At 40.0% G+C, this 8,485-nt stretch overlaps 1 long non-coding RNA gene across 1 annotated transcript in view; it reads left to right on the top strand.

Annotated features, from left to right (window-relative positions):
• The window catches only part of LOC113262501 (uncharacterized), a 31,744-nt gene extending 23,576 nt beyond the window's left edge, over positions 1 to 8,168 (top strand). Inside the window, exon 3 of the long non-coding RNA XR_006410595.3 lies at positions 5,516 to 8,168. This is a non-coding gene — a long non-coding RNA (uncharacterized LOC113262501). The remainder of the gene's footprint in view (positions 1 to 5,515) is intronic.
• The last annotated feature ends 317 nt before the right edge of the window (positions 8,169 to 8,485 follow it).

Raw genomic sequence — 8,485 nt, forward strand, 5'->3', positions numbered from 1 at the left:
ATTCATTCATTTATTTATTTATTTACTTACTTACTTATTTATTTATAGCATAGTAGTGGCAGAAAAACAGACACATAAATCAATGGAACAGAATAGAGAGCCCAGAAATAAACCCATGCATATATGGTCAATTAATTTATGACAAGGGAGCCAAGAATATACACTGGGGAAAGGACAGTCTTCAATTAAATGGTGTTGGGAAAATTGGAGAGCCACATGCAAAAGAATGAAACTGGACCACTATCTTATACCATCAACTCAAAATGGATTAAGGGTGCCTGGGTGGCTAGGCGCTTTGGTTAAGCGTCTGACTCTTGATTTTGGCTCAGGTCATGTTCTCAGGGTCGGAAGATCAAGCCCTGCATTGGGCTCCATGTTCAGTGGGGAGTCTGCCTGAGATTCTCTCCCTCTCTCTCTGCCCCCTCCCCTGCTCACTCTCCCTCCCTTGCTCTCAAATAAATAAATAAATAAAATCTTAATAAATAAATAAATAAAATAAATAGATTGGTGAGAATTACAACAGTCTGAGTGAAGTGTGAGGGTTTGGTACTTGGAACGGGCCTTGGAAGAGAAGACCTCTTGTTGCAATCACTTTGCTTCCATGAGGAAAGTCAGCTGGAGAATGAAGCTAATGTGGAAGAGACCAGGGTTGTGAAAATCAGGAAATAGAGGATTGGAGCCCTGATCAAAATTAGCCTGAAATGTTCCGAGAGCTTTTTCAGTTAAATAAGCCAAGAAATTTTTTTTTTTTATCATTTAAGCCAGTTTAAATTAGACTTTCTGTTACTCCAACCAAAATTATCCTAATCAATACACGTATATCTCGTCTTTTCTAAAACTAGACTCATTTCCTCACCTCTAGGAAGGTTTCTATCATTGACCCTCTGCATCTTTATACTTGTCTACTAACATTTCCACTTTACCTGGTATGTGCTATAATTTTTGCACTTAATTATAACTTATTATTAGTGCTTTCATAGTATATTTTTTCATTCTCTTTTTCTTTCAGTCTGTGTCCTTATATTTAAAGTGTGTTTCTTACATACAGCATATAGTTGAGTCTTGTTTTTGTTAAAATCTAGTCTGCCAATTTCTATTAGAGTGTTATGGCATTCGTATTACATTAACAACTGATACGGTTGATTCAATAGTTGTTAATATTTTAAAAATTTCATCTGTTCTGGGGCACCTGAGTGGGTGAGTCGGTTGAGCATCTGACTTCAGCTCAGGTCATGATCCCAGGGTGCTGGGATCGAGCCCCGCGTCAGGCTCCCTGCTCAATGGGGAGCCTGCTTCTCCCTCTTCTGCTCCCCCTGCTTGTGTTCCCTCTCTTGCTGTCTCTCTCTCTGTCAAATAAATGAATAAAATGTTTAAAAATTTTTCATCTGTTCTTTGTTTCTTTGTTCTTCCTTTCCTGTCTTTTTTGTTTGTTTGTTTGATTATATAAGCATAACTTAGTATTCCATTTTATTTCCACTACTGGCTTTCTAGTAATACCTCTTGGCATTATTTTTAGTGGTTACTAGTCTAAAGTTTGCAATATGCATTCTTAACTAATCCTTATTGTACCATTTCGTAAGCATCTAAGAACTTACTCCCGTGTAGTTAGTTCCATTTATTACCCTTCTGACCTTGTGCTATTGTTGTCACATATTTTTTCTCATCTACTATAATACATTGCCATTATATTTACTTTCTTTTTTTTTTTTTTTTTGAAGATTTTATTTATTTATGTGACAGAGAGAGAGAGCATGAGCAGGGGGAGCAGCAGAGGGAGAGGGAGAAACAGGATCCCGCTGAGTACGAAGCCTTATGTGGGGCTCTATCCTAGGACACTGGGACCGTGACCTGAGCTGAAGCAGATACCAAGCCACCTGAGTCACCCAGGCACCCGTTATATTTACTTTCAACAGTCAACAGTCTTCCAAAGAAAAATTTTTTAAGAGTATTTTATATTTGTTCACATTTGTTCTCTTTCCAATGACCTTTAATGGATTCCTTCTGGAATCATCTCCCTTCCGCTCGAAAAATTTCTTCTAGTATGTCTTCATAGTGTAGGTGTTTAAGGGACAACTTCTTTCTGTTTTGTTTTGATTTTGTGTTCATTTGTTAAAGGATGTTTTCACAGGGTGTAGAATTCAAGCTTGACGGCTCTTTTTTCAGATGACAGTATATTGTTTTTCTGGCTTCTATTTTTGCTCTGATGGGAAGTCAACCAACATTTTTACTTTTGTTCTCCTATATCATTGTCCCTTTCCCCCCAGTCTGGCTGCTTTTAGGATGTCTCTAAGTACAATTCTCTTTTTATTTATCTGGCTCAGTGTTTACTTAGATTCTTGGATATATGGGTTTGTTTCTTTCATGAACTTTGGAAATTCTTTGCCATTACCTCTTCAAATATTTCTTTTTGCCCCAGCCTCTCCTCAATTCCTAGATTCCAGCTATCTATATCCTAGATTACTTGATATTGTCCTACAGGTCTCTGGTCTCCTTTGTTCCATTTTTCTCTCTCACAATTTTATTTATTCTTCAGTTTGGATAATTTCTATTGACCTATCTTGAGGTTCACTAGTTCTTTTCCCTGTGATATATGTCTGCTCTGAGCTCATCCAATGCATAGTTCATTTTAGACACTATAATTTTTTAGAGTCTTCTTTTTAGAGTTTCCAGTTTTCTGCTGAGATTCTCCATCTCTTTGCTCATTTTGTTCATCTTTTATCCAAATTCTTTAGTGTATTTTTAATAGTTATTTAAAATTTCTTGTCCGCTAATTCCAATGTTTGGCTTATCTGTGAGTCTGCTTTCCTTATTTTTTTCCTCTTGATGATAAGTCATCTTCTCACTTTTTCATATGTCTTGTCATTTTTGTTTTAGACATTTTGTGTGTGTTTGTTTGTAAGTAGTATTCACCCCCAGAAAAGGCAATGCCTTTTCCTCTAGCAGCAAACCAGGTTGAGGGGCTGATCTCTTCAGTCTACTTAGAGCTTGGGGCTGGCACGTTGGTTAGTTTCAGTTCAGTTCACCTCTCCTATCCGATGTCTGGAGCATGATCAGTTTCTTCCCTCCAGCAGAGCTTTGAAATCTAAGCACCATTAAACATGAGATCTCTGAGCTTTCCAGTAGAGTCATCAGCTTCTTGTGCCGCAGGAGTCAAGCAGGTAATTTAAACACATGAAGTCATCCAGTCATTGCAATCTGGAGGGTAGGGGGAGCCACAGGTCAGCTCTATCCTATTGTTACCATGCAACGATTTGAGTCCAGCACATCAGACCCTTTTCTTTTTCTTTTTTCTAAAAGAATCCTGCAATTGAGAACTTGCTGTAAAATTTCCCAATATTTCGTGTTGGCAAATAATTCAAAATTCTTTTAAAACATAGTTCAGCCCTAACAAAATATATGTTAGCTTGATTCAGTCCGTGGACCACCACTTCTCAGTCTGCAGGGTAGTGGAACTTCATTGTAGACAAGAAAGAGAAGACCCCAAAGTGCTTAACCTTACTTCAGCAAAGAGGGCTTTCTGAAGTTAAAAGAAAATGTTTTAATTCTTAGAAGTTTAAAAATGTTTAAATTTGGTTGCTCGTTTATTATAAGGCCTTTTTGTCAAGGATTTTGCAAAGTTAGGAAATACAGAAACTATCCATCCAGTTGTATGTGGCAAAGAGGATTCGCTTGGGGGTGGGCAGTTATGTTTAAATGTTGATTTTCCCACTACGTAGACAGGTACATCAGTGGTAATTCCAGGTAGGTAAGGAAATAGGCAAATTAAAAACACCTCAAACATACCAGTTTTTTAACTTACAGACATATACCAATTTTGTTCTGTATTTCCTGAGAAACATAACTATTTCTTCCGACAACTGACTTCTGTGGGCATGAGCTCTGCCAGAGAATAAGACTATGAGTATATATTCCTGGAAAAATTTGTTGCATTTCAAATTGATTCTTTTTAATCTTTTCATGCCAAACTCTTATTTGCTATTTATAGAGACCTATTTGTTTCAGCTGTTTACCTGTTTGTAATGACAAAGAAAGGACAGTAGCTTCCTGCAAACCATTTTAATATTCCTGTTTCTCCAGACAAAGTGACCCTTAAATAATCATAATTATGGGTGCTGGGGTGCTATATTTTATAATTAAAAAACCTAAAAATCCCTCCTTGTCTTATATTCCTCTTCCCATACATACATACACTCGTCCCTTCCTACCTCCTGCAAGCCCAGAACCACAATTCTGCAACTAACTGAGATGAATGTATTTTATGATGTATTTATTTCTCTCTCCAAGCTCTGAAAGAAAAACTGGCTAGAAGCCAATGAGCATTAAGAACTCATTTCTTGGCAAGCAGCTACTATTATTTGTTCAAAACATATTCATAGAGTTGCCACTGTAACAACTTGGAAAGTAGATTAAAATCACACCATCCTTTTCCACCCCCCAGTAACTTTGCATTTCAATGCCTCCCTGAACATTTCAGGAATAATCAACAGGACTCAGATTTTTCTCTTTCAGCTCGAAGGCTAGAAGTTTGAATGATAGAGCTGTCAAGTCTTGGAAGATTTGGCTGAACTCCTCTTCCCTCTTTTGCCCCCCAATATAGGCCTTCCCTAAGATTCTGTCTTTTTCTTGTTCCTCACTCTTTTCCTCAAAGCTCTTGCATCTCCCATGGTGTCAATGATTTCTTTTATAAGATCAATGATTGGGGCGCCTGGGCGGCTCAGTAGGTTAAGCGTCTGCCTTCGGCTCAGGTCATGATCCCGGGGTCCTGGGATCGAGTCCCATATCAGGCTCCCTGTTCAGTGGCGAGTCTGCTTTTCCCTCTCCCTCTACCCCTTCCCCTCGCTCATGCTCTCTCTCTCTCTCAAATAAATAAATAAAATCTTTTAAAAAAAAGGAAAAAAAGGAAACCCATATGCTTAAAAATATATATATATATATCAATGATTAGTGATCTTATATGGGATCAGTGATCTCCTATTAGAAGATTTGCAGATCTAACATCACTCTCTTTGTGTACGACAAAATACACACAACACAAAATTTGCCCTGTAACCCTTTGTAAGCGTGTAGTTCAGTGGCACTAATGCATTCGCATTGGCGTGGACCCATCACCACCATCCATCTCCAGAACTTTTCATCTCTCCAAACTGCAACTTTTTATCCATTAAACAATAATTCTCCCTTCCTCCCCTCACATGGCCCCTGGAAGCCACCATTCTACTCTGTCTCTGCCAGTTTGACCGGTGCAGGCACCTCATATAAGTGGACTCATACAGTATTTGTCCTTTTGTGACTAGCTTATTTCACTTAGTATCACACCTTCAAGCTTCACCTGTGTTGAAGAATGGGTCTGAACTTCACTCTTTTTTAGTGCTGAATAGTAGTCATTGCATGTGGACACAGTCTTTCGTTTATCTGTTCATCTGCTGACAGACATTGGTTTGTTCCCACCTTTTGGCTGTTGTGAATCATGCTATGAACACGGGTGTACAAATATTTCTTCTAATACCTCTTCTAGCCCCCTCTGTCCGGAGCACCGCATCTCCAGCTGTTGCTGGACGCTTTCCCTCAGCGGAGCTGTGGCTGACCCCTCCTTCTGAACGAAACCCCCATTCCCCCCTGCAATGCAGGCTTTGGAAAGACAAGGTATCTTTACTTTCATCCATTTTTACTGTCACTGCCTGAACTTAGACCCTTAATATTTCTACCTCTTAGTTTCCTTAATTAATTAATTAACTGACTCCATTAGGCGTGCTGTTTCCCTACACCAACCTTGTAACTATGCCACTCTCTAAACCAGGAGAGCCCTTCTTTCGTCTGCACCTTGCCATCTTCTTGACACCTTCCTGTGCACTCCAGCTACCCTTCTTGGATCTCTTCGGCAATTATTGTACGTCTCCCTTTTCAGAGCAAATAAACGTCTTGGAATTTTTTTGTCCACTTTCCTATGCTGTAGTTCCCCAACACGGTTGTGCCTGTTGGAGAGCAAGGACTGCACCATTTACTTAGCCATTCTACAGTGGCTGAGTCTCTACATTTTTGGCCCCGTTCTAGGGTCACAAACTAGCTTGTGCTATGCTCCCTGCTTTTAAGATGCTCACTTTTTAATGGAGATATAGCACAAAAGCAAATCATTATAAGTCACATGAAAATGTCTTTAGGAAAACCATGGGCAAGGCTAACTTTACCAAGGGGAACTGAAGAGGTCGTATGCTTCCTGACATTCTGCATTGACACATGACCCACTGAAAATTACAGAAGTTCCTTGTGGGTGATATCATGATTTTCACAATTGATTTTTCTCTCTGCCTAGAGAAGCCTTTAGCCTTTCCATACATTTGCTGGCAGTATCCATGTATATATTTTTTTGTCTATTTAATGTAAATTCAATGAGCCAACTTACAGTACATCATTAGTTTCAGATGTAGTGTTCAATAATTTATCAGTTGTGTATAACACCCAGTGCTCAACACATCATGTGCCCTCCTTAATGCCCATCACCCAGTTACCCCATCCCCCCACCCACCTTTCCTCCAGCAACCCTCAGTTTGTTTCCTATAGTTAAGAGTCTGTCATGGTTTGTCTCCCTCTCTGATGACTTCCCATTCAGTTTTCCCTCCCTTCCCCAAAGGCCTTTGCCCTATTTCTTATATTCCACGTGTAAGTGAAACCATATAATAATTGTCTTTCTCTGATTGACTTATTTCGCTCAGCATAATACCCTCCAGTTCCATCCACATCGATATAAATGGTAAGTATTCATCCCTTCCGATGGCTGAGTAATATTCCATTGTGTGTGTGTGTGTGTGTGTGTGTGTTTAGATATAGATAGATAGATAGATAGATAGATAGATAGATAGATAGATATCTCATCTTCTTTATCCATTCATCTGTCAGTGGATGCGTGGGCTCTTTCCAGAGTTTGGCTATTGTGGACATTGATGCTATAAACATTGGGGTGCAGGTGCCCCTTTGAATTACTGCATTTGTATCTTTGGGGTAATACCTAGTGATGCAATTGCTGGGTCGTAGGGTAGCTCTATTTCTAACTTCTTGAGGAAATTCCATACCATTTTCCAGACTGGCTGCACCAGCTTGCATTCCCACCCACAGAGTAGGAGGGGTACCCTTTCTCTGCATCCTCGCCAACATCTGTCATTTCCTGACTTGTTAATTTTAGCCATTCTGACTGGTGTGAGGTGGTATCTCATTGCGGTTTTGATTTGATTTCCCTGATGCCAAGTGATGTGGAGCACTTTTTCATGTGTCTGTTGACCATTTGTATATCTTCTTTGGAGAAATGTCTGTTCATGTCTTCTGCCCATTTCTTGATTGTATTATTTGTTTTTTGGGTGTTGAGTTCGATAAGAAAAATAGTCTGGGTCAAAGAAACTGGAATGACGATCCTCACTTATAATTCCACTTGGTGATGGATACGTGTAATTGCCTCTCCCAGTGCTCCGGTGCTCCAGGGGGCAGGGAAGTGTCAGGGTACATGGGTTACATTCCAGAAACTTGGATGATTGATGGGGGAGGGGTTGTTTGGAAAACACAGGTGATGGCACTCAGGTGGCACTCAGTTTGCAAAAGAAGGCATGGTAAAAATCTGAGATGATGTCATTTTAATGGGGGTGGGACACTGATAAAGAGCTATCTTCATTTCTCTTCTCTTCTCAGGAGGCCCATTCCCAAAGGCCTGCTCAATATAATTGGTTTCATGGGTCACAGAAGGAAAAACCTTTCCCCACCTCTGTGGGAAAATCTACCACTACTGGGATGCCATCCCAGCTCATTAATGCTGTGTCTGCTGGTGTTCCTCACCTGTAGGTTCAATTAAATGTGAGGCCATTCATTTCTTCATTAATTCCTCCATTCCTTCCTTCATTCAATAATCACTTGTGGAGGCTTTATGTGAGAGGCTCAGGGTAAATCACACAAATGGTGTTTAACCTTAGACCCTGTGATACGTTCTATGAAGAAAATGCACATGCTGGCCATAAAGAAACATGAAAAAGGGTCCTCTGAACTTGTTGAGAGAAGTGCTTTCCAAGGCGATGACATTTAAGTTGACAGAAAGCTGAGAAGGAGCCGGGCACCCTTAGAGTAGAGGGAAGAGTGTTTCAGAGGAGACAGAGCAGGGCGTGAGGATCGTGGGCCGGGGGGCACAGGTAGGGAGGGGAGCTAGAGAGCACAAATCCCATCTACAGGGAACACTTTGATGTAGCCAGAGTACAGACGAGGCTACCAGACTGCCTGATTCCAGGACCAATTCTGCCTCTTACTATGCTGTGACCTCATGCAAGCTCTATGCCTCAGTTTCCTTATCTATAAGATGGGGATTAAAAATAATACCTATGTAACAGAGTTTCAAGAAAAGACATAAACTCAGATTTTTAAAAAATAAAATTTACCAGTTTTCAAAATTTGGCCACTAATTTTAAAAGGATTTTTAAAAACTGGGCAAGCATCTATGAACTCATTGCCTGGG

Source organism: Ursus arctos, unplaced genomic scaffold, assembly GCF_023065955.2.
Source record: "Ursus arctos isolate Adak ecotype North America unplaced genomic scaffold, UrsArc2.0 scaffold_9, whole genome shotgun sequence".
NCBI classification, from domain to species: domain Eukaryota; kingdom Metazoa; phylum Chordata; class Mammalia; order Carnivora; family Ursidae; genus Ursus; species Ursus arctos.